This window comes from Schistocerca serialis, chromosome 1, assembly GCF_023864345.2.
Source record: "Schistocerca serialis cubense isolate TAMUIC-IGC-003099 chromosome 1, iqSchSeri2.2, whole genome shotgun sequence".
NCBI classification, from domain to species: Eukaryota; Metazoa; Arthropoda; class Insecta; order Orthoptera; family Acrididae; genus Schistocerca; species Schistocerca serialis.
Window position 1 is genome coordinate 418,314,774 of NC_064638.1, and position 27,169 is coordinate 418,341,942.

The following is a 27,169-nucleotide window of genomic DNA, read 5'->3' on the forward strand; positions in this document are numbered from 1 at the left end:
TGTACCGTCCGTTTGCAACGGCAAGGTGTAAGGAAGGGACCTATAACGACAAATACCCTATTAGCAGCCGAAAGGAAATGGCTTTCGAATGGGAACCGCAAACGTTTGATGACAAAGCGACAAGTCAACTAAATGCTCCACCGGTAAACACTTCTTGGTATGCAAAATCTTGTACATGGCTGCACGTTCAGAGACCGTGAATAGTTACAATTGAAAGAAAATCAGCCTTCTGTCACTATTTTTACTGACGTCCGTTTCGCAACCTGCACCACGCAAGTAAAGAGCAGCCCTTAGTGGCTCACCACCACAGTTTTCGTTATCTTAAGTATCTTTGTGACTAATGCCCTTTTGGCATATTTATTATTTTATAAATGACAATTAAGTACTGCCAGCGTTTCACGACGTTTCCGTACTTATACTCTATCATACCTTTGTAGTCATAATTCTGTGACCATGTTACAGAACATAGACTATTCTTTGTTTTAAATTCTGAGGAAGACACTCCTAGCAGTGTCGAAACCAGATTAATTTGTTAAAAATAGTGACCGAGGGCTGATTTTCTTTCAATTGCTTCTTGGTATGTCATACACATCATTAGTGACACTACGTGTGTCATATGACAGGAATTTCTTACGACGCACCTAATTTGTACGGCTGGTAAGTGAGTGAAATATGCCTCCTTGTCTAATTTAGGTGTCCATATGAGTATTAATGTGATCACTCTCAAGGGAAATGATGGAAACAAGGTAGTGTGTCACATAAACTGCAGAAGATGGACGTAACAGTTTCACAATCACACAGTTTTTCTTTGCTCTGTCAAAACATATGTTTTTAACGTATTTGGCGTGCGTTTTGAAAGTTTTGACTCTTGAATTCCTTTGTTGTAACATAGTTCACGCCCGACTATTTGTTGTTTTAATTTCTTTGAGATGTCTATATGGTATCTCGCCTGCTTTGTTTTATTTATTTAGTTTACACGCCTAATTAAAAAAAATGTGTGTGAAATCTTATGGGACTTAACTGCTAAGGTCATCAGTCCCTAAGCTTACACACTACTTAACCTAAATTATCCTACGGACAAACACACACACCCATGCCCGAGGGAGGACTCGAACCTCCACCGGGACCGGCCGCACAGTCCATGACTGCAGCGCCCTAGACCGCTCGGCTAATCCCGCGTGGCACGACTAGTTCCTTAGGACCAAATTGAGGAGCAAATCTCCAAGTTCATGGAACGTGTCAGTACATGAAATTACAAGACAAAGTAATAACATATAAAATAAAATGTTTATGATCCCAAAAAAGACAAGCCATGTTAAAGTAAACAGAATCTACAATACAACACAGGGATCATCTTAATTTTTCAAGGCACTCATCGACAGAGTAGAAGGAGTGACCCATAAGGAAACTCTTGAGTTTCGATTTGAAAGCGCGTGGATTACTGCTTGTGGAAGCTTATTGAAAATGGATGTAGCAGTATGCTGCACACTTTTCTGCACAAGAGTCAAGGAAGTGCAGCGGTAATGTATTCTTTCACATGATTTACATTCTATAACTACTGTATAGTATGAAAACTGCAAGGCTACAGAAAGAGAACAAACATTCAGTGACCGGACGGACAGCTCATAAAGAAAAGAAAAAAGGGCACGAGAGAGTTTTCAACACGGGTCACTCGCATGGCAACCAGCAACGTGTCCACTTAACCACGACGCCGCTGATGTTTTTAGATCCTCTACATCGCACTTCTTATCCTTCAACCGTTCAATGTTTCTATATTGATTTTTTTCCCAGTTCGTTACACCTTCTTCCTGTTTTCATACTTGATCTGTGTTCAGCCGGCCGCTGTGGACGAGCGGTTCTAGGCGCTTCAGTTCGGAACCGCGGTGCTGCTACGGTCGCAGGTTCGAATCCCGCCTCGGGCATGGATGTGTGTAATGTCCTTAGGTTAGTTCGGTTAAGTAGTTCTAAGTCTAGGGGACTGATGACCTCAGATGTTAAGTCCCATAGTGCTTAGACCCATTTGAATTTGAACTGTGTTCGGTTTTTGACGGGCTAACCACTGAGAGATCTTACCACTAAATCTGAGGGAAATGCGATAGGGAGTAAATGGACCTATCAATTACATCAAGCTAAAACTCGTTGTGTATTAATAAAGTGAAATTGTAGCGGACTCTGATGTACACGCTACTTAACTGACGGTCCTAATTCTGTTTTCCCTTTCATACAGCTCACCGTGATGCCTCAAAGCAGGTTAATGAAATCAAATGGCTGTGGTTACGTGCACTGCCATGTTTTGTCGTAGTCTCCTTGATACCAAGGTCATAAATTTCGATGCCAAGCACAAAATGAAATCCTGTTCCCTTATATCATCTTATTGTAGTACTATCTGACTACTCGCAGCTTCACCCACATACGTATTTGTTGCGTACAGCGCAAACAACTCTTCCTCTCCTCTCTCTTGGCACACCCCTTCCTCGCTCCTCGTCTGCCCATCTTCTCCTCTTCCCATTCTCTGTTCATCTGTTCCTCCCCCTCTCTCACTATCCGTCTCCTCCTCCTCCCTCTCTCCCTATTCAGCTCTTCCTCCCCTCTCTGCCCATTTATTCCTCCTCCCTCTCTTTCTACTCATCTTGTCCTCCCTGCGACAGTACCCAACAGTTAAAGCTAGTGTAGTTCATGTTTCTAACAGCATCCTATACGAGCAAACCTGTTGCATCTATGCCTGTAGTTACTCATACTTTAGACACTTGGGCTATGCGTGGCTGTGTTTGAAAATAATAGATCGGCGTAATCATAGGATCGAGTTGTGCATATCTACTTGCATGCCCTGCAGCTAATTTTCTTCAAATAATAACCTGCAGCTGTGATACTGTAGTCAAATAGTCTGTGCATTGGCTAGAATTGCGAGTTAGAGAAATACACAAAAATACAAAATAAAATTTATATGAATAATTTATTAATAAGGGTTATGTTCTAAGGTCTCTAACTGGTGTATACGACAGAGAATTATGCCGAATAATCTTTATTCAAGAAAGAACACCTAGAATAAACGGGAAGTGGTCCTACAATATTCATTTAAAATACAGACAGAAATTACCCTTATCAAATTCAGTAAAGTTACATTGAGAGCGTTAAGAGAATGGTAGCAAAATCCCCAAACTAAATAGTCATCAAAGACTCGCAAAAACTAAGTCCATTTCATAATCATAGTACACGAAATGTTCATCAGCTGAGAACAGTTCAGAGTTGAACATGATGATTTACAAATTAACACCTGCCAGATGACAAGTAGAAATTCATACTCCGTTTCTCCTCAGTTGCGTCATACAAGCAGAAAAAACCAGAGCCCTACTCTGGAGCACATTCAGACTTCTCGAAATGTAAACCTCCTTCAAAAGTTAGAGAGCTGTAGTGACCATTCACAGCCCAGAGTCTATCACAGACACGACCAAGTATCAAAGGTTACCGCAGGCAGATCTGTCTTCCACTAGATCCTCAAAAGTTCAAGTGTCATACTGGCTGTTCACTGGCCAGAATCTACCACCAGTTCTATCAAATATTACCCAGTCCCACAGGCAGATCTGCCTTCTTCCAGAATGAACATGCAAGTATCCAGAATAGCTTCCTTGAGCTCTTCACTGGAAAAGTTCCTATCTCCACTTGACTGCTGTAATGTTCTGCTGCTGTCTACTTTTTCTTTGGCTGAGGACTCTTCCAACCAAAATACACCGCTCTTAAATTCTACAGACATGATCTGACTCAACATGACTACTTCCTGGACTAATCTAAAATATTACAATAATATTTAAATAAAAATGTTATAAATATTCTATCGTACATAGATGATTCACAATAATTGCAAATAAAGATTTGTTCGTAAGTAAATAAGTTATTATTCTTGCACAAGTGCACTCACATTAAATGAAAATGAACTGACGTTAGGTATTGTTTAAACAATTATTTATGTTTTCTTGACAGAAGCATCTTTTGGTTTTCTTTTTGATGGTGGCATCCACTAACACATGCGATTGACCCCTTTTACATTGTCATAGTTTTTTAATAGCACTTGAAATCAATATTGAAATAAAGTTGCTGGCAAAATAGCAAATTGTTCATTAAATAACTACATTAGCATGTCAAGACGTGAGGTATTCTTGCTTCATTCCTATTCTGTGTCATTGTGGAAAATAAAAAGTTCTGACAAACATTTGTGTAATAAAAAAGATATAAAAGACGTCATAAGTCAATAAATAAAATAGACACAGAAGAGTGGCTTTTGGAGATGACAGCTATTACGCAGTGCTGTGATTTGAGATATTGTCTGTTGAAAACGTATGAAGCATTTAAAAGTTCTTATTTCAGAGGTTCATTCCGAAAATTTTTGTTCTCTGTGAAATATTAACTTCTGTAGTTTTAAAAATATTGAAAATATTGTTGTGTCACTGGGTGCACCTCATTTTTCCCAGATGCAATCAGATTTCCATTAATACTTGACTGTACGATTCTTAAAGACTTGTATGAAGCCGTCTTTCAACTTTTCTGACACACTGATATTTCTAGCGCATCTCCAGAACAAAGGCCGTATGTATTCTCAGCTTTGGATTTATTATTTCTAGAGACGCTGCTCGTCTTTGTACCTGGACTTGCCCATATCGGTCACCTAGCTGGACCTGCCGCGGCGCGCCCTGAGCCCTGGGTCCGCTAGGGTGAGCCATACAACAACTTCACCTTCCCTCATACGACCACCAAATCCCTCGCTTACGTACGCCTAACGCTACACGCCTCCATTTATAGCGGCTTGTTAGCTCGCTAACGTGACACATTGCACCAGATTTGACATGTTTACATAACATAATAAATACACACATAAGATAATGAACAGAGTACCCTACTTATGTGTCAGAGCAATAATGTACGTAACTTTGTGGTGGTGTATGAAACAACATGTACCTCCTAGGCTATGTCATAACATCTATTATCAGCCTTAATTTACTACATGTAACAAATTATCAAAATATATGACATGTTAATGAAATTCCGAAATAAACATCAATCACATAAATTTATGGAAAAGTTCGAGACAACTCGACTTTTGCTCATTTGAAATCATACTACGTTTTGAGCACTTCTTCATAGCAGTTCACTACAACAGCACATGATCGGTGTTCTGGGATAGAAGTTCACATCGTTCGCGGTCCAGTCACTTTGCAGAATTTCATGACCTTTTTGGCCACGTATTACGCCTAGCATGCATCAATCCGCAGTCATCGTCAGTTCTTAAGGACAATAGCTGTCGAAACATGACGGTGGTGTAGTGACCAGTAATCATATGACTTCCCAATTTTCCATAGACCAGGTACAGAACGCCCTCACCAGTGGAGTCGATTAAATCACAAACAAGATAGCAAGCAAAACATGATCTATAGCATAGGCAAAACACTTGATCTGACGCGACATTTCAAACACTATGTCCATTTTTCCACTAGAAAACTTGTCTTAAGTGCCAAAAAATTTCTTCTACGTCATAATTCAACTAGCATTTTATCATTTCTCTACAATTTTACTGCATTTAATTAGAAACTTTAAAATTAACGCTACGCTATGCATAAATCGCCCCATTTAACTTTTATTTTTAACTCACCGGATAGCTGGATCATAAATTCAGCAAATGTTCACCCTTAATTGTACTAAAATACGATTTATCCCAGTCTTTATTCTAATAAACATATTACTCACTTACCTTCATAATTTTGCACACATAAATCTATTCCATTTCCTTCCAACATAACGTACATTTTATAATTAATCCAAGTAAAATACCACCCATAAACTTAGTTCATTCTTTATACATAACTGCGTGTTTTACTCCCACAAGCATTAAAATTGTAATGCGGTCTGATGAGCTCCACGTACCAAATTTTGTGCGGACAATAATTACTATTGAACTACTCATATTACACGAGAAGCCCGTCGAAAATATTACAAATAACACATTTCAATAACCAGTTGAAAATTCCCCCTCACCCCAGTCTTATATACGAAGTGCATTCAAGTTCTAAGGCCTCTGATTTTTTTTTTTCTAATTAACTACTCACCCGAAATCGATGAAACTGGCGTTACCTCTCGACGTAATCGCCCTGCAGACGTACACATTTTTCACAACGCTGACGCCATGATTCCATGGCAGCGGCGAGGGCTTCTTTAGGAGTCTGTTTTGACCACTGGAAAATCGCTGAGGCAATAGCAGCACGGCTGGTGAATGTGCGGCCATGGAGAGTGTCTTTCATTGTTACATAGTTTAATTCTTAATTTCTTTGCCTGTTTTTGGTACTTGCATTGTTTAATTCATAAATTTCGAGCGTATTATAGTATTTGAGAGTTGTAGCATCGCGTTTTAGTACCTGAATAGTGTAAATTCGCGTAGTCGTTTGTCTACTGTTTTGTTTTGAACGGCCAGTGTCGGTTGGTCGCAGTCAGTGTGCTCCCTGCCGCCGTTGGATAAGCAGCTGAGCAGCAAGTCGTATACTCCTAGCTCACTCATTTGTTACATAGTTTAATTCTTAATTTCTTTGCGTGTTTTTGGTTCTTGCATTGTTTAATTCATAAATTTCGGGCGTATTATAGTATTTGAGAGTGTAGCATCGTGTTTTAGTACCTGAATAGTGTAATTTCGCTTAGTCTCCTTCCGCCGCAGAGCAGTGTCAGCAGTGCGCAAGTAGCAGCATTACTGCATTTACTAGGCAATCTTGTATTTTAATAACCGTTTAAATTTTGTCGATTTGTTTACGCTCTCTGTAGATTAGTTCAGACGTTCTTAGCAAAACAGTTTTTAGCATGGATAGGGACTGCAACTGCTGTGTTCGGATGCAGGCTGAGTTGGCATCCCTTCGCTCCCAGCTTCAGGCAGTGTTGGCTTCGGTCACACAGCTTGAGGCTGTTGCCAATCGGCATCACTGTGGGGGTCGGGATGGGGGTTTGTCGGGGACGGCCAGCTCGTCCCACGCATCCCCTGATCGGACTACGACTGTGGTTGCCCGGGATACTGCCCGCATTGAGGCTGATCCCTCACCTGTGGTAGAGTGGGAGGTCGTTTCAAGGTGTGGCAGGCGGCGAAAGACATTCCGGAGGGCTGAACGGAAAGCCTCTCCAGTTTGTCTGACGAACCGGTTTCAGGCTCTGTCTCAGGCTGATACTGATCTTCGGCCTGACATGGCTGCTTGTCCTGTTCCAGAGGTTGCCCCTCAGTCTGCAAGATCCGGGCAGTCGCAGAGGGTGGGCTTACTGGTAGTTGGGAGCTCCAACGTCAGGCGCGTAATGGGGCCCCTTAGGGAAATGGTAGCAAGAGAGGGGAAGAAAACCAATGTGCACTCCGTGTGCATACCGGGGGGAGTCATTCCAGATGTGGAAAGGGTCCTTCCGGATGCCATGAAGGGTACAGGGTGCACCCATCTGCAGGTGGTCGCTCATGTCGGCACCAATGATGTGTGTCGCTATGGATCGGAGGAAATCCTCTCTGGCTTCCGGCGGCTATCTGATTTGGTGAAGACTGCCAGTCTCGCTAGCGGGATGAAAGCAGAGCTCACCATCTGCAGCATCGTCGACAGGACTGACTGCGGACCTTTGGTACAGAGCCGAGTGGAGGGTCTGAATCAGAGGCTGAGACGGTTCTGCGACCGTGTGGGCTGCAGATTCCTCGACTTGCGCCATAGGGTGGTGGGGTTTCGGGTTCCGCTGGATAGGTCAGGAGTCCACTACACGCAACAAGCGGCTACACGGGTAGCAGGGGTTGTGTGGCGTGGGCTGGGCGGTTTTTTAGGTTAGATGGCCTTGGGCAAGTACAGAAAGGGCAACAGCCTCAACGGGTGCGGGGCAAAGTCAGGACATGCGGGGACCAAGCAGCAATCGGTATTGTAATTGTCAACTGTCGAAGCTGCGTTGGTAAAGTACCGGAACTTCAAGCGCTGATAGAAAGCACCGAAGCTGAAATCGTTATAGGTACAGAAAGCTGGCTTAAGCCAGAGATAAATTCTGCCGAAATTTTTACAAAGGTACAGACGGTGTTTAGAAAGGATAGATTGCATGCAACCGGTGGTGGAGTGTTCATCGCTGTTAGTAGTAGTTTATCCTGTAGTGAAGTAGAAGTGGATAGTTCCTGTGAATTATTATGGGTGGAGGTTACACTAAACAACCGAACTAGGTTAATAATTGGCTCCTTTTACCGACCTCCCGACTCAGCAGCATTAGTGGCAGAACAACTGAGAGAAAATTTGGAATACATTTCACATAAATTTTCTCAGCATGTTATAGTCTTAGGTGGAGATTTCAATTTACCAGATATAGACTGGGACACTCAGATGTTTATGACGGGTGGTAGGGACAGAGCATCGAGTGACATTATACTGAGTGCACTATCCGAAAATTACCTCGAGCAATTAAACAGAGAACCGACTCGTGGAGATAACATATTGGACCTACTGATAACAAACAGACCCGAACTTTTCGAATCTGTATGTACAGAACAGGGAATCAGTGATCATAAGGCCGTTGCAGCATCCCTGAATATGGAAGTTAATAGGAATATAAAAAAAGGGAGGAAGGTTTATCTGTTTAGCAAGAGTAATAGAAGGCAGATTTCAGACTACCTAACAGATCAAAACGAAAATTTCTGTTCCGACACTGACAATGTTGAGTGTTTATGGAAAAAGTTCAAGGCAATCGTAAAATGCGTTTTAGACAGGTACGTGCCGAGTAAAACTGTGAGGGACGGGAAAAACCCACCGTGGTACAACAACAATGTTAGGAAACTACTGCTAAAGCAAAGAGAGCTCCACTCCAAGTTTAAACGCAGCCAAAACCTCTCAGACAAACAGAAGCTAAACGATGTCAAAGTTAGCGTAAGGAGGGCTATGCGTGAAGCGTTCATTGAATTCGAAAGTAAAATTCTATGTACCGACTTGACAGAAAATCCTAGGAAGTTCTGGTCGTACGTTAAATCAGTAAGTGGCTCGAAACAGCATATCCAGACACTACGGGATGATGATGGCATTGAAACAGAGGATGACACGCGTAAAGCTGAAATACTAAACACCTTTTTCCAAAGCTGTTTCACAGAGGAAGACCGCACTGCAGTTCCTTCTCTAAATCCTCGCACAAACGAAAAAATGGCTGACATCGAAATAAGTGTCCAAGGAATAGAAAAGCAACTGGAATCACTCAATAGAGGAAAGTCCACTGGACCTGACGGGATACCAATTCGATTCTACACAGAGTACGCGAAAGAACTTGCCCCCCTTCTAACAGCCGTGTACCGCAAGTCTCTAGAGGAACGGAGGGTTCCAAATGATTGGAAAAGAGCACAGATAGTCCCAGTCTTCAAGAAGGGTCGTCGAGCAGATGCGCAAAACTATAGACCTATATCTCTTACGTCGATCTCTTGTAGAATTTTAGAACATGTTTTTTGCTCGCGTATCATGTCATTTCTGGAAACCCAGAATCTACTATGTAGGAATCAACATGGATTCCGGAAACAGCGATCGTGTGAGACCCAACTCGCCTTATTTGTTCATGAGACCCAGAAAATATTAGATACAGGCTCCCAGGTAGATGCTATTTTTCTTGACTTCCGGAAGGCGTTCGATACAGTTCCGCACTGTCGCCTGATAAACAAAGTAAGAGCCTACGGAATATCAGACCAGCTGTGTGGCTGGATTGAAGAGTTTTTAGCAAACAGAACACAGCATGTTGTTATCAATGGAGAGACGTCTACAGACGTTAAAGTAACCTCTGGCGTGCCACAGGGGAGTGTTATGGGACCATTGCTTTTCACAATATATATAAATGACTTAGTAGATAGTGTCGGAAGTTCCATGCGGCTTTTCGCGGATGATGCTGTAGTATACAGAGAAGTTGCTGCATTAGAAAATTGTAGCGAAATACAGGAAGATCTGCAGCGGATAGGCACTTGGTGCAGGGAGTGGCAACTGACCCTTAACATAGACAAATGTAATGTATTGCGAATACATAGAAAGAAGGATCCTTTATTGTATGATTATATGATAGCGGAACAAACACTGGTAGCAGTTACTTCTGTAAAATATCTGGGAGTATGCGTACGGAACGATTTGAAGTGGAATGATCATATAAAACTAATTGTTGGTAAGGTGGGTACCAGGTTGAGATTCATTGGGAGAGTGCTTAGAAAATGTAGTCCATCAACAAAGGAGGTGGCTTACAAAACACTCGTTCGACCTATACTTGAGTATTGCTCATCAGTGTGGGATCCGTACCAGGTCGGGTTGACGGAGGAGATAGAGAAGATCCAAAGAAGAGCGGCGCGTTTCGTCACTGGGTTATTTGGTAACCGTGATAGCGTTACGGAGATGTTTAATAAACTCAAGTGGCAGACTCTGCAAGAGAGGCGCTCTGCATCGCGGTGTAGCTTGCTCGCCAGGTTTCGAGAGGGTGCGTTTCTGGATGAGGTATCGAATATATTGCTTCCCCCTACTTATACTTCCCGAGGAGATCACGAATGTAAAATTAGAGAGATTAGAGCGCGCACGGAGGCTTTCAGACAGTCGTTTTTCCCGCGAACCATACGCGACTGGAACAGGAAAGGGAGGTAATGACAGTGGCACGTAAAGTGCCCTCCGCCACACACCGTTGGGTGGCTTGCGGAGTATCGATGTAGATGTAGATGTAGAAAAAGCCAAAAGTCACTAGGAGCCAGGTCAGGTGAATAGGGAGCATGAGGAACCACTTCAAAGTTGTTATCACGAAGAAACTGTTGCGTAACGTTAGCTCGATGTGCAGGTGCGTTGTCTTGGTGAAACAGCACACGCGCAGCCCTTCCTGGACGTTTTTGTTGCAGTGCAGGAAGGAATTTGTTTTCAAAACATTTTCGTAGGATGCACCTGTTACTGTAGTGCCCTTTGGAACGCAATGGGTAAGGATTACGCCCTCGCTGTCCCAGAACGTGGATACAATCATTTTTTCAGCGCTGGGGGACACCCGAAATTTTTTTGGTAGGGGTGAATCTGTGTGCTTCCATTGAGCTGACTGGCGCTTTGTTTCTGGATTGAAAAATGGCATCCACGTCTCATCCATTGTCACAACCGACGAAAAGGAAGTCCCATTCATGCTGTCGTTGTGCGTCAACATTGCTTGGCAACATGCCACACAGGCAGTGATGTGGTCGTCCGTCAGCATTCGTGGCACGCACCTGGATGACACTTTTCGCATTTTCAGGTCGTCATGCAGGATTGTGTGCACAGAACCTACAGAAATGCCAACTCTGGAGGCGATCTGTTCAACAGTCATTCGGCGATCCCCCAAAACAATTCTCTCCACTTTCTCGATCATGTCGTCAGACCGGCTTGTGCGAGCTCGAGGTTGTTTTGGTTTGTTGTCACACGATGTTCTGCCTTCATTATACTGTCGCACCCATGCACGCACTTTTGATACATCCATAACTCCATCACCACATGTCTCCTTCAACTGTCGATGAATTTCAATTGGTTTCACACCACGCAAATTCAGAAAACGAATGATTGTGCGCTGTTCAAGTAAGGAAAACGTCGCCATTTTAAGTATTTAAAACAGTTCTCATTCTCGCCGCTGGCGGTAAAATTCCATCTGCCGTACGGTGCTGCCACCTCTAGGACGTATTGACAATGAATGCGGCCTCATTTTAAAACAATGCGCATGTTTCTGTCTCTTTCCAGTCCGGAGAAAAAAAATCGGAGGCCTTAGAACTTGAATGCACCTCGTACAATACGATTTATATTTCTCTCTTAAATAGCGAGATAAACTGCGGTCTGCCGACCTCCACGGACCAAGAGTTGGGCGGCGAATATTTACTCCCCTCTCGCAGTAAATTATCTTCCATACTTTACCACTCATATCTTAAATTTACCGAATTACCGCTTGGACAGCACAGAAGTAGCACCCAAAATTCTTAAAAAATACACTCCTGGAAATGGAAAAAAGAACACATTGTCACCGGTGTGTCAGACCCACCATACTTGCTCCGGACACTGCGAGAGGGCTGTACAAGCAGTGATCACACGCACGGCACAGCGGACACACCAGGAACCGCGGTGTTGACCGTCGAATGGCGCTAGCTGCGCAGCATTTGTGCACCGCCGCGGTCAGTGTCAGCCAGTTTGCCGTGGCATACGGAGCTCCATCGCAGTCTTTAACACTGGTAGCATGCCGCGACAGCGTGGACGTGAACCGTATGTGCAGTTGACGGACTTTGAGCGAGGGCGTATAGTGGGCATGCGGGAGGCCGGGTGGACGTACCGCCGAATTGCTCAACACGTGGGGCGTGAGGTCTCCACAGTACATCGATGTTGTCGCCAGTGGTCGGCGGAAGGTGCACGTGCCCGTCGACCTGGGACCGGACCGCAGCGACGCACGGATGCACGCCAAGACCGTAGGATCCTACGCAGTGCCGTAGGGGACCGCACCGCCACTTCCCAGCAAATTAGGGACACTGTTGCTCCTGGGGTATCGGCGAGGACCATTCGCAACCATCTCCATGAAGCTGGGCTACGGTCCCGCACACCGTTAGGCCGTCTTCCGCTCACGCCCCAACATCGTGCAGCCCGCCTCCAGTGGTGTCGCGACAGGCGTGAATGGAGGGACGAATGGAGACGTGTCGTCTTCAGCGATGAGAGTCGCTTCTGCCTTGGTGCCAATGATGGTCGTATGCGTGTTTGGCGCCGTGCAGGTGAGCGCCACAATCAGGACTGCATACGACCGAGGCACACAGGGCCAACACCCGGCATCATGGTGTGGGGAGCAATCTCCTACACTGGCCGTACACCACTGGTGATCGTCGAGGGGACACTGATTAGTGCACAGTACATCCAAACCGTCATCGAACCCATCGTTCTACCATTCCTAGACCGGCAAGGGAACTTGCTGTTCCAACAGGACAATGCACGTCCGCATGTATCCCGTGCCACCCAACGTGCTCTAGAAGGTGTAAGTCAACTACCCTGGCCAGCAAGATCTCCGGATCTGTCCCCCATTGAGCATGTTTGGGACTGGATGAAGCGTCGTCTCACGCGGTCTGCACGTCCAGCACGAACGCTGGTCCAACTGAGGCGCCAGGTGGAAATGGCATGGCAAGCCGTTCCACAGGACTACATCCAGCATCTCTACGATCGTCTCCATGGGAGAATAGCGGCCTGCATTGCTGCGAAAGGTGGATATACACTGTACTAGTGCCGACATTGTGCATGCTCTGTTGCCTGTGTCTATGTGCCTGTGGTTCTGTCAGTGTGATCATGTGATGTATCTGACCCCAGGAATGTGTCAATAAAGTTTCCCCTTCCTGGGACAATGAATTCACGGTGTTCTTATTTCAATTTCCAGGAGTGTATATGAAACACACATATTTACACACTTATATTAATACAAGCGTCGTTTTTCATTCACAAGTTGCAACTCTGCCATGTTGCCTCGTATAACATTTTTATCGCCAGTGTGAGTACGTTTCGAATCTCACTTTTTTCCAGTTTCTCACCTATTCAAAGTGGTGCCCTCTTTTACCAACGGACGCCCTTTTTTTACTCTAAGTTCGATCATTTCACTTACAGGCTGACATTTTTAATTTCACCCCTCTCTAAACATTGCTCCCTTGGAACATCATTTCCAGCGTCCCTTCCTTTTTCATCCATATTTATGGCAAACATTACAACTTCAGACATGCCCTCAATCTTATTATCACCATGAAACTATTCATTAAACACTTTTCTCGCTTCGGTTTCGTCTTTCTGCCTTTCAAGAATTCTTGCAACTCTATATTTCTGCCGTGTCCACCTGTGAGGCAATAATGACTTCAACATTTTTCCATACCACTACTAATCGTTAATAGAATATTCACTTTCTTCCTTACCGTACCGAGCGAGGTGGCGCAGTGGTTAGCACACTGGACTCGCATTCGGGAGGACGACGGTTCAATCCCGTCTCCGGCCATCCTGATTTAGGTTTTCTGTGATTTCCCTAAATCGTTTCAGGCAAATGCCGGGATGGTTCCTTTGAAAGGGCACGGCCGATTTCCTTCCCAATCCTTCCCTACCCCGAGCTTGCGCTCCGTCTCTAATGACCTCGTTGTCGACGGGACGTTAAACACTAACCACCACCACCACCACCTTACTGTACCATTCTGTATTAACATCGCCCCCTAAACCAATATTTTCTCCATTACATATTCCTATATTTTCCTGGTCTACATCTAAATCATTCACAGCATTTAAATCATCCACTAAATGCTTTGTTTCTTCGTTCTCGTTAGCATCAAATACATTGTTCCCTTCCATTGAACTAACGATATCTTAGTTGCAACATTCTCACGATTAACCACACAACTTAAAACTTCGGGTCTGCTAAGAAAATTCTTACTTATTTCCGACAAGTGACTACAAACTTTATCACAATTAAATCCATTAACGTCCACCGATGACTTATAATCTTCTTGACTTCAAACATCCAATACATCCACCGATACATTACGGAAGCCACCAACAATAATTCCGTTAATCTCTGCCCGTACCCCATAGAGATTGCCACTACTGCATCGTTCCAAATCAGAAGTCACAGTACCCAAGAATTGCGCCAAACTCGGATCTGTCTCTGTCTACGTTTCATTTTCTCTACTGTCAGATTTCTCCGACACTGTCTACCATGTAGCACATTAATTTCACCTTCATCCTTCCACATCCACTCATAATTCATGCTTTTGTCAAATGCCGTTGGTTTACTTACATCAACAGAAATAAATGCACAAATTTCTTCCTCCAATAAATCTAGATCAATAGCTTCAACCTTCGCAACTTCAGCTGCTGAAACATCACCTTTACTTCCCTTTAACAATAAATTACTCACTTACACTGATACGTAATAAAATTCATCAACACCTGACGAGACTATTGCTACGCCTCCTTCACGAATGCCTTCACATACTTCTGTCGATAGAAAATCATCTTTAATTGGTGCTGCTCACTAATGAATCGTTAAAATTTGTCATACATTCTACGTCCTCCAAATTCAAATCCACCTCTGCCTCTCATCTGATCCCATTATTTTCCAGCACACATACATTCATTCCATCACTCACTTCCATTTCACAAAATAAATTTTTCAGGCTCTTGCATTCATTATCCAATCTCTCAACACATTTAGCTATATTTCTTGTGCACTCTTTATGGTTCGCTGCTTAAAATTATTCCCCATCTTATTCTTATATGTTATAACCTCCATCTCTAACGTTTGTGGCTTCATTGAAGAATTTTCAACAGCCACAGAACTTTTAAAATAACGTGTCCTTTCCAAGTCCGGCTTATTTCGCCATCTCCGGATCTGAGTTGCAGCGATCTCTAATATCCCGACCGCGTATTCTGGCTTTTCATTTTGTGAGGCTCCTGCCCCTCATATCTTCGTTTCCGGTTTCGATTTCCATTCTCAGAATTCCAATTTCCATTTTCCCTTAGAAAGTTATTGCTACCATTGTGATGATAATTTGTTGGTGATTATTATGATTGTTGTGGATATTACTATTGTTCCTATTGTGACACCCATTTCCCTGTCTACAGTTCTAATTACGTAGCTTGAATTTCAACACACGTTTAAGTCTCTCAATAAAATTTAAAAACTCCATAGTCGTGTCTTCAGCGTTGTAATCTTCTTTAGCATTCCAAGCGGAAGATTAATATGAGTCAACTTAACGAGTTCACGTACACAAAAATCCGGCATCGACCCACTTCCGTATTTGAAACTTGGTCTGTTTAGGAACTCATTCTGAAGGCACGTTTGTTTCGCTTCTCTCCAGACTTTGTTGAGGAAACAACTCTCAAACACTTCATAGGTAGTAAATGAACCACTCACTAAACTTGCACGATTATGCATTGTCCTCAAGATTTTTTTAGCGAACTTAATGTTTGCCTCTTTCGACAATCCTCTCACAAAATCGTCTCTACATGCAGCAAGAAAATCGTCTCGATGGTATTTTCTATCATTTGCAAATCAGTTGTCGTTCTTGAATCAACCCATAGAGCACTAATCACAGTAGTAGCCTGATTCGCTGCTAAAGAATTTAATTCTGCCCTCGTGTCTTTACTCCGAATTCTTAATATAGCCACCCAGCTCGTTCTGTATCTGTTCCGACTTTTCCCCTAAATCTTTTTCTGTTTATGACTCTGGTGTTTACCAGGGCAACAAAAAATGATTCAAATGGCTGTGAGTACTATGGGACTTAACATCTGAGGTCATCAGTCCCCTAGAACTTAGAACTACTTAAACCTAACAAACCTAAGGACATCACTCACATCCATGCCCGAGGCAGGATTCAAACGTGCGACCGTAGCGGTCGCGCGGTTCCGGACTGAAGCGCCTGGAACCGCTCGGCCACAGAGGCCGGCCCAGACAACATCCATAGAAATCTTGCCCATGTTTCCCTGTATAACTACTAATTTTTTTTATCAAACCCCCTTGAATATCTGATTTAATTTTTTCCACTTCATCTTTTACAGTTTCTGTATTTGAATTGAGAACAGAATTTCGAAGTTCCATTTTTGTACTCACTATCCCCACTAGATCGCATTTCTAGCAAAATTTGCACTAATTGTGATGATGTATTGTATGCAAGCTACTGCCCTCCCACTCACCCCCCTCCCCTCTGATTTGGACTATCAGCCCCATCAGTAAGTTCCATTTCCACACTCCCTCGTTCAGACTGGCCTTATCACATTATCTGAAACAAATGGATTGGGTGATTACTTAATTATTGGAAACCCCATCACTGATGATGACCCAGTGGGTTCACACATATTTACGCTACCAGCGCATGTACTTAACTCGTAGGTCGTGCCGGTACTTCTGCTGTTCTGCTACTACCGAATTTATAGAAGCTACCAGTGCCGATGCCGACTTGAAGTCGCTGCTAGTAACTCACGATGATGAGGCCGCCACTGCTGATCACACTGCCTTAGAAATCTCCGCTGCTGTTGACCGCTGCAGACTGGGACTCTGTACACCACCTTCTTCCCCTTTCTTGAAGTTCGAACTTCCCCACAGTTTATTTTTGTTGCCGATCTTCGCGCACGCAGCTCCTACAAAGTCTTAAGCTCAGAGTCCCCATACAAACTGCCTATCATATAGTAGATTTGGGACATAGATAATAGAATATTGTAACATGTTAGAATTACAACTGCGATTCTAAAGGGATTAGATTCATATCCTGGATGAGCCTCCTATTGTGACAGTATCTAACGGTTAATGCTAGTGTAGTTGCTCTTCCTAACAGCATCCCATACGAGCAAACGAGATGCATCTTTGCCTGCAGTTACTCACACTTTAGGTACTTGCGCTATGTACAGCTCTGCTTAAAAAGAATAACTCGATGTAATCATAGGGTCCAGTTGCACACTTTCGCTTTCATGCCTCACACCTACAGGCTGTAGTTGTGACCCTGCAGTCAAATAGAGTATGCATTGGCTACAATTGGGAATTAATAAAATACGCAGAAATACAAAATAAAAGTTAAATGAATAATTTGTTAACAATGGTTCTGTTCTAACATTTGTAATTGATGTAGATGGCACAGAATTATGTTGAACAATGTTTATTCAAAAAATTACTTCTCAGATAGACAGGAAATGGTTCTGTGAAATTCAGTTAACCCCTTAATACCCGAATAAATTTCTAAATGAAAGATAAAAATCAAAAATTGCGGCGCTTTAGAGATACCCGAAACACAGGAGACTGCAGCACTTGTCAAAAGTGTTGGTAGCTTCATGAAAAACCGGCACCAACTGGCACCGATATTCTAAAACAGTTAACCGTACAGTTATTAGCACAACAAAAAGTCCATTTCATAATCACAGTACACGAAATACTCACCAGCTCAGATCAGTTCTGAGTCCAACATGATGATTTACAAATTAACACATGCCAGATGATGAGTAGAAACTCGTACTCTGTGTATCCTCAGTTCTGTAATACAAACGGAAAAAATTAAATTCCTACTCTGGAGTATATTCATAGTTCTATAAAGTCCCTTCAAAAGTTGGAGTACTGTAGCAGCCATTCGCAGCGCAGTGTGTGTCACCGACATGGCTGCATATCACACTCCAGGCAGGTCTCTCTCCCACAAGACCGTGTATCCTAGAAATTTTGTTAGGGTATGTTTCATGTGATGTCAATAAATATAAAGAGCGTTCAAAAAGTTTTGCACAGTCGTCTCTATTTTTTTTTAGTTTTTGCAGGAGGAGAATGAAATTGTTTGTGAACATACTTGGAACATTTAGCTATACATTGAGCCTACTCGATACAGCCTCCATCAGCTCTGACGCATCTGGCCCAACGTTCTCTCCACGATGTAAATGCATCTTGGTAAAATTCCGGGGATTGACTTTTACACCATCGCTTGACACAGGAAATAAGGTCTTTCTCCCTATCAAATGTTTAACGCACAGGTGGGCCTTCAGACGACCAAAGAGGTAAAAATCAGAATGGAGCCAAGTCCGGACTGTAGCGAGGGTGAGGAACCATTTTCCAACCCATTTTCCTGATTTTCTCCTGCGTCATAAGGGCTCCATGGGGTTTGGCATTGTCATGGTGTATTCTGATGAGCTGACCCTGAAGCTGTGGTCTGTGGGTCTTTATGGCACGGCGCAGCTTGTCCAGTGACAAACAGTAAAGGTCCTAGTTAAATGTGGAGCCAGGGTCCAAAAATTCAAGGAAAAGGACACCACACTGATCCCAGAAGAAGGAGGCCATCACCTTTCGGCCTGGTCTTCGTGAGAGTCTTGGTTTCTTCTTCCGAGCGGAACCCGGATGACTCCACTCCATGGATTGGGTTTTGCTCTCAGGTTTGGGCAAAAACAACCATGTTTGATCCTGGGTTATGACACGGTCAAAACATTGTTTCCACTCTTCAGTAAATGTCTTCATGAGAACCTCGTACACATTCTTCCTCACCATTTGCATTTCTCTTGTCAATAATCTAGGCACCCAACGTGCACAGATTTTTCTATACCCTAGTGACTGTACCACCTGATACCACACTACCCAAAGACAAACGAGTTATTTCAGCAAACTGTCGTCTTCTCACACATCTGTCAGTTTGGATGGCTTGATCAGTGGTCTCCTTATTCACATCACTCACTGCCGTCGATAGTCTACCGCATCGTGGAATGTCCAGTAGAGAGAAATCACCTTCTTTAAGCCTCTGCAACAACTGCTGGGTACCGCTGCGATTCACTGTGTCCTCCCCATAAACAGGGAGCAACTTTCTGTGAACCAATGTGGCAGAGTCATCGCCGGTCTTGAAGAGGAACTCCATCACCGACCATTGTCGCAACCTGACATCTACTTCACGGTCAGTTGTGGTTTACCTGTAAGTAAGAGAAAATACTTTTATACACCAACTTATAGCTAAATGTTCCAAATATGTTCGCAAAAAATTTCATTCTCCTCCTGCAAAAAAAAAAAAAAAAAAAAAAAAAAAAATAGTGACGACTGTACAAAACATTTTGAACGTCCTTAGTACATACCCATTTCACTGCACAACCGTTAGCAGAGCTGTGATGTTATGCCACTCTGCATTGTTGCCAGATTTCAAGGTGCCACCTCCACCTATGATGTCATATAACATTTCCAGATATCCTACTCCCCTCCACCCAACCCTCTGATGTAGACCAGTTGCCCCACGTATTAAATAGTAGTAAATATAAGAATTGGTGGTAAATTCAAAATAGCCCAAATTTTCTTTGTACAAAATGGCAATAAATTCAAAATTTGGCGGGAAATTCAAAATAGCCCAGTTGCCCTTTGTGAAAATGTGTATGTTGTAAGTCATGAATGAAGTGATGTATCTAATATTTGTTTCTACATTTTATCACAGGTGCTGTTTGGCACCTTATTGCTTTTACTAAGAATCTGTAATAGCTCATATTTTTTACTCGGTGTACAATATACAACTTTATTACTTTATTACTTGGATCTGTATATTACTTCAAATAGTATGATGTCTTACGTTCGCTTAAGGTAAGATGTACGAGATATACATACTTTTGAGAGGATCATTTTGGCACTTTTATGTGTCCATTAAGGTGTCCAAGAAATGAGTGTCGATTATGTTCACAGTCCTTTTTGTTCTTGTTACCCACTGTCACTATCTATCCACTTCAGCGATATACTACTTGGCTAGACAGACATATTTTTGTATGTATAAACTGACATCTGTAAGAGGGTTTTTCTGGTTCATCAGTGATAATATAATTTTTCAAAATATTACGAAATTTGTATTTTTATAGGCTACTGTTCCATAAAAAATGTCGATAGGTTGGCATCTGTGTACAAGTACATAGCCTTCAGGTACTGATGATCTATGATACCATGCAGTCATTAAGTCTGCCAGCAGTTAAGAATTCCAGCAATAGGCTGTTCATCTTTTAGTATTTTATGAAATTCGTAATTATTTCGTTTGTTATTTTTAATATATCGTATAAAATATTTCGTTATATTGTGTTAGTATGCCTTTAAGTGGCCTTTGTTTGCTGACTATCTGATATATATACTACATAAACTAAGTATGACACACCAGCAATATATGTTATGTGCCTCTTGCGCTTACTGTCGATAGTTCTGCGGTGTTTGGATGAATGTGTATCTTTGAAATCATAACAGCGGCTCTTAGTCATCAAGAAGCTGTAGTACCTGGAGTGCAGTTACCAATATGTCGTGTCAAGTTGTAATGTTTATGATGTGGATCCACTCCCAATGTAACGATGGAATATTAAGTCTACTTTGTACACATTAGGAAAAATAATTGGGTAATTAGAATATGTAATTCGTAATACCACATATGTAAGTAGAAATATTGCATGGTAAGTTAGTATGTTATTGTGTGTTCTGTAACAATGTGATACTCTCCCACATAGGTTTCACAGATGCTTCAAAATGACAGGTTATTGAAATTAGTTAATGGCACGATTTAAATAAAGATCACTACTACAGACCATGTTTTCTTCTGCTAAGTATTTAGAGATCATTGATCCCCACAGAAACAAGGAAGTATATAAGCAGAGTAGAGACGAATGGGGAATCATTCTAGCAACGACACGAGCCGTGAATGGCTAAATTGATTAAAATAAACGACTTTCACAAAGAGCAGACTGTTACAGCCTGGCACTGAGAAACGAAATGTTTAGTTCATTCACTCATTAAAACCAAATATATTTGTGCCATGTTTCCATCCATTTATCAGCACAAATATTTGGTTCAGTATAATAAGTCGTCTGGAGATAATTGCTTTCTCCACTGGTTCCTCCTGTTTTTTTAAGAACGTAAACACATGAATACTGGGAACAATAGTTCTTTTTCATTTATGGTAATAATCGGAAGTATTTATATTGAAGTTGTGATCCCATTTTGGCCTTGCCACTTAATTAAAGCCCCTCATAATTACTGAATGAAATGAATTACTTGTATTTTTTATCTGAATTCAATTCATTTGTTAGTGTGATTACTAATTACCAGTCCTCCCAGTGTTACAAAAGTAATTGAGTTATAGCGTATACTACATTTATTGCTTTAGATTCAACAGTTTCATTTGGTGGCACTTCGTGGTCTGAGACTTTTCAGTGACATATTAGCAAGCTGAGAATCATTGAAGTAACAGACGCATTTAAGTGGACTGTAATGTAATCAGCGTGCTGTAATAAAGTTTTCAAAACAATTGTACCATTATTTAGAAGCGTTTCGTGTCACAATAAAGAATAATTTAATATTGTGGGCATCAAATAGCGTTTTTATAGTCGGTTGTTTTCAGCAAGATAAGCTACAATTACATTCAAATTCGACAGTACTTCTTCATGAAAACATCCTAGCTTATATCATTCGATCCATGAGTTTTCGCTCTTATTATTGTTGTTCGTAAGATCATTCGTGTCTCTTTGTCTTAGAATAACGCTTGGGAGGCAAAAATGTGATAAATACTTCATAAACTCCAGAAGAAAGAATAAAAAACTGTCCTTACGATGCATATGACATTAACAGATCCATCCGGATCATTGGTGCCGCTCCAGCTGTGAAACGGTAACGATTCCGGCAGCAGTGAATGAGTGTCAGGAGCGCTCGTATTAAGTTGCGGGTACATTTGCGAGTAACATAGTTTAGAATGTGTTCGCACCTCTGACTATGTTACAGATAAGGTGCCTTGTGGTGAGCTAATATTTGTAAGTTCCGAAGTAGCAGGGGTTTGCGCTCTCGCTTCCGCATGTTGTTCTTCACGCGTGGCTGCTTTCTTCCGCTGACGCGCAGCTCGTAGCTCATGCTACACCTCTCTGGCAATAAAAAAAGACTTCCGCCTTTGCTAACATGCCATTGTGATACGCAGTTGCTAAGGTTGTCTCCCTGTTCCACGACTTGTGAGAATGTCTTCCTGACGGTTGCATAAATTTATCACTCTTACGTTACACTCCGAGAACTACAGAGTTTTGGCGTAAAAACATAAACAAAGAAGGTATTGAAATGATTGGATGAAGTGTTAATGAAATTCTACAATTGCTACAGTTATAATCCTATCTTATCATTCACTGGCTGATTCATTTTGTAACGGCATTTCAGCGAAGTTATTACAGTGATCGCAGGGCGCCAGATGCCATGGCGTGGCATTAGTAAGTTTAGAGGATCTCTTGAAATAGACTCATACATATAGACCAATTGGATCTTGAGGATTTAATTCATCCAACTAGTAAATTTTTTAGGAGCTTATTCTCATTATGCAACCTCATAAATGAAATTCAGACAAGAACAAATCCCAACATGAGTGTCGCTATGAATGGCTACTTTGCGACCATTAAGCCTGAGAGCGTTTAAAAGGAATAAACTACATGCGCTTGTAAGTTATGAGCACCTATAGTCGTCACTGGCTGCGGATGGTCCGTGACTCGTGTTAAGTCGAATTTCCACATGTGACTCAAGTGGTAGAACAGTAAGTGCCATGATGCCTGATAACGGCAGTGGCGCCCTGTGCTGCTTTTTGCACATGTTCCTGTCAAAATAAATTTTAGTGACAATATGACGACAACTCAAATTATTCAGACGTTCATTGGTGTCTTCATTCAGATTATGGCATTAGAACTGAGCAAGAAGAAGAAAAATAGTAAATTCTGGATGTAGAAGTGGACTTTTCGTGAAAATAACACAGGGGCATCAAACAGATTTATAAAGGAAATAGCACTCCTAAACGAAGGTCCATTCGTGAACCACATTCAAATAATAAAAACAAATTTGGAGCACTTGATAAGCTGCGTATCGAGATCCGTTAAGAAATCTGATACATCAGAGATGCAGTACTGGCTCGAGTGAAACCCAAGTGACACTTCGGTATTTGACATCTGGTGGTTATCTGTCTTAATTAAGTACACCACATCCACAGAAGAACAACTTCATAGTTCTTATATGACGTGTTGGATGCTGTTCACGGTGTCATGAGAATTCAGTTGAACGATAATGTTTTCACTCTTGCATGTCAGATCAACTATTTAAATGTTACCGGTATTATAAATATTAAAGTTATTGTACACCGAATTTTGGTGTTACGCTTTATGCAAGTGCACTAAAAGACACTAAAATAGTTGGTAATTTCATATTCGTGTTCCTTTATTAAACGCTACAGTCAAGCTGAAAAAACAACACCGCCACCAGAAATCTTGTTGCTTCCTTTAAATTCACTGAACAAGTGTTCAGATAACGCGAACACTAGAACACGGCGGTGGGCCTGCGAAATTTAGCCACGAGGTGACAGTCGACTGCGTCTGACCGCAGAGAGCCTGACTAGAGAGGTCCTGCAGTTAATCGGTTGTAGGAGAAGGGCAGTAGCGTCACAAGTTAAAGCATCTTTGACTTGTAGTGACAGGTTAAAATCCAGCTATAGACACAGCTCACTCAGGTTTAGGTGGCTACAGAAAGCTGCCGCCTTGGCATCCGAAGGCGCTGATCTTCCGTAATACATATACAGTGTGATCCTGAACTCCATCGGCAAGATTTCGTAAGTTGCTGGATGTTTTTTGAGTTTTGCGGTGTAAGTGCCCTATGGACTCTGATGGCTCGTTACAATGTATTTGCATTTCGTTTGATTTCGTACCACCATTTCTATTTGTACCTTTATTTGATGAAAAAGTGCAGATGTCGATAATATTCGTTGTGTATCTTGTTTATAAATAAACCTGTTCCACTGATTCACGATACTTACTGTTCATAACATTAATGCTCACTTTACTCTTTACTCTCAAACGTGCACTAAGTACTACACCATTCGATCTAGGGTTTGTCTTTCCAACTATGTTGGTTGTATGCCGACATTAATACAAAGCAATGTGATTTGCTTTATTGACGAAAAGTTGGCCGAAATGCACCTGGTATATAGGTTATGTTGTTTACCAAGCAACAGGCACGCAACAAATACGGCGAAAGGCCTCCACCGTGCGGGCACAATCATTCATCTGGAGCCTCTCATCTCCGTACAGCAGCCTCCAGATAGGCACGAACACGTCCTCTTCCTGTTTCGACGCCACTAACTCCAGCACATCGCGTAGTCTGCTAATAGTGTGGACAGCCAATATGGAACGCTATCAACCACAGACTACTTCGCTTCCACTTGGTATTGAGAGACATGGAAAGTGTTCCGCTGACAGGCATCAAAAACACGATGCGCCGGGGACACTCAGACAGTTACGAACCTGCAGTCACTTCAGTTCTTGCAATCAGTCCAGGAGAGTGCTCTGAAGACCACCTTATGACGCAGCAGTTGCTGTTTTCAGCGAACTACAACTGATAGCTGGTGTCAGCATACATTAATATCAGTGATACTTACAAACTCATAGACTGGCAAGAGATAGCAAAGTTAGTTGTATATCATTTTTTTAGCTTTGGGATGTCAAGTACCATACGTCAAACTGTACCAAAGTTAAGTACTATTTTATAACATACTCTTAATAAATCTTGTAATAGTATCAAACAAGTCATTATTTGCAGGTGTGAAAATCAGCCACCATTAAGGAACCATAGCACCGAAACAGCTTTCGCCTGATGTGGATATTTGGGCTGAATTAATAGTAGCATTTAGTTACTAAATTAACAGCAATTTCACTGAATGCAGTAGAAAAGGTGTGCGATGGCGCTATGCTGACATTGTTCCTGCAGCGACAGTAACCACATCACAGTACTTATGCATTTGAGGGTTGTTGCATTATTCTTGTTTGTGCTGCACGTTTTGATGATGGTATATATCACATTTTTTTCACTGTTGTGAAGGTGTATCTGCGGGAAAAAAGTAATTGTTGTAACAAACTGCATTATTAACAATAAACTTGTTACTCTGCAACGAGCCAGTGGAGAACACAGGTCTCTGACTCCAAAATACTCACGAAACATCCTCGAACAATTTCCGAAATTTTGGCATGAAGTCGGGTTCATCCTGCAAAGTGTCTACTGTTTTACGCGCTCCGCTCAATGTTGGTGAAAGTTGGGAGTTAACATTCTGCGAACTCACATTGAAACTGTTTCTTAGTCTTGTACGTCTCATTCTAGAACTTTTCGTCTTAGGTATCTCCAACCACTTTTGTCCAAACCGTATTTCCAGTCCTCTCCTGTGCAGTCCATTATCGCTCGTTCTTAGGTGCCTTAAATGACATGTTTAATGATTGTTCTTGTGATTGGCTCATTCTTTTCGTGCCGTTTCGTAATGCTAACATCCGCACAAGCGCAGTCAAAAACTCTCATTCCCTTACTTTCAGTATTTAATTTTCGTTCACACGATGGTGTGGCCAAATTCTAGTCACCAGGGACCTCAGTTGTACATGTAGCTGTAAAGCAATCAGCAGAACTCGCTATTATAGCGAATCTTGATGTTCTGATATTTTATGATGTACAGGCCATAGGGAACTGAGTGGTGCTATTGCATATTTTCAGTGGATCCTAAGCGACCGATGCTGGTTGCGCGTGCCCCTGTGTGTGTGTGTGTGTGTGTGTGTGCGTGTTGCGTACAGCCTGCAGCAGCTGAATTAACAGGCCACGTGCGGGATCTCATTATCATGCTTTATTTTTCGTGTCAGTTAGCCACGTCAGAACTCTCTATGTTAGAAATTGGAAATTTGTGGTAAGGTCTTATGGGACCAAACTATTGAGGTCATCGGTCCCTCAGCTTACACACTACTTAATCTAACTTAAACGAACTTACGCTAAGGACGGCACACACACACACCTATGCCCAAGGGAGGACTCGAACCTCCGACGGGGGTGGGGAACCGCGCGGACCGTGACAAGACGCCCAAGACCGCGTGGCTACCCCTCGCGGCCCTGTGTTAGAGGTGCTATGCTTTTATATAGAGGAAGTGCAAGAAAATGGGATAACTAATTTTGACCTGTAGAAAGACGGCAGTCCTGTTTTTCGGTTTGAGTCACCTTCGTTCTTTTGTCGAGAAACATCCATGAATTTGGCCTATTGTCAAAGGTATTGCAGCTGCTTTAGCTGTCATTAATCAGAAGTCTTGAGTTATACAGGGCAAGTAATCAACAGCTGTACCCATTCCTAAGACTTCACTGCCATCTTCTTAGATTAACAATGCAGAAAACAAGAACACAGTATTGGAGTAACTTGAGCTGAGTAAGGTCTTCAGCGTAAGCACATTTTATTAATTAGCTAACGACTGTTTTTTATCTGTTATCGTTGCTGGCCCATTTGTGACACTTTGTTCATAAGCACTATGGCGAGAAAGGAAACAGTGAACAGAATTTTGTAAGTTTCAATGGATCGTTAATGGATAGAGATACTGAAGTACTGTATTGTCTTATTGTGTCCAGTCTTTTAAGAACACGTTATAAACCACTCAGCGTCCCAGTAGTGTCGAGTGGTTACTCCATGAGATTGACAATCTCAGTAGGTTAAACTATCTATAACGTTATTCATACACCGCACAGACGCTTATTCCCCTCAGAAATGAGTTACAATTGTCCACGAGTCATATATCACGGTGTAATCGTGTTGCCTGCACTGACATTTAGTAACATTTCTTGGATAATGTAGTTAAGTGATTGTATTTTAAAATCTTGGGTGATTATTAGTTCTTGTGCATTGTTCTCCCAGTACCTCTTGATG

At 42.2% G+C, this 27,169-nt stretch overlaps 1 long non-coding RNA gene across 1 annotated transcript in view; it reads left to right on the forward strand.

Annotated features, from left to right (window-relative positions):
* The window catches only part of LOC126471989 (uncharacterized), a 512,362-nt gene that overhangs the window by 442,674 nt on the left and 42,519 nt on the right, over positions 1-27,169 (forward strand). The gene's annotated exons all lie outside the window — the stretch shown is intronic.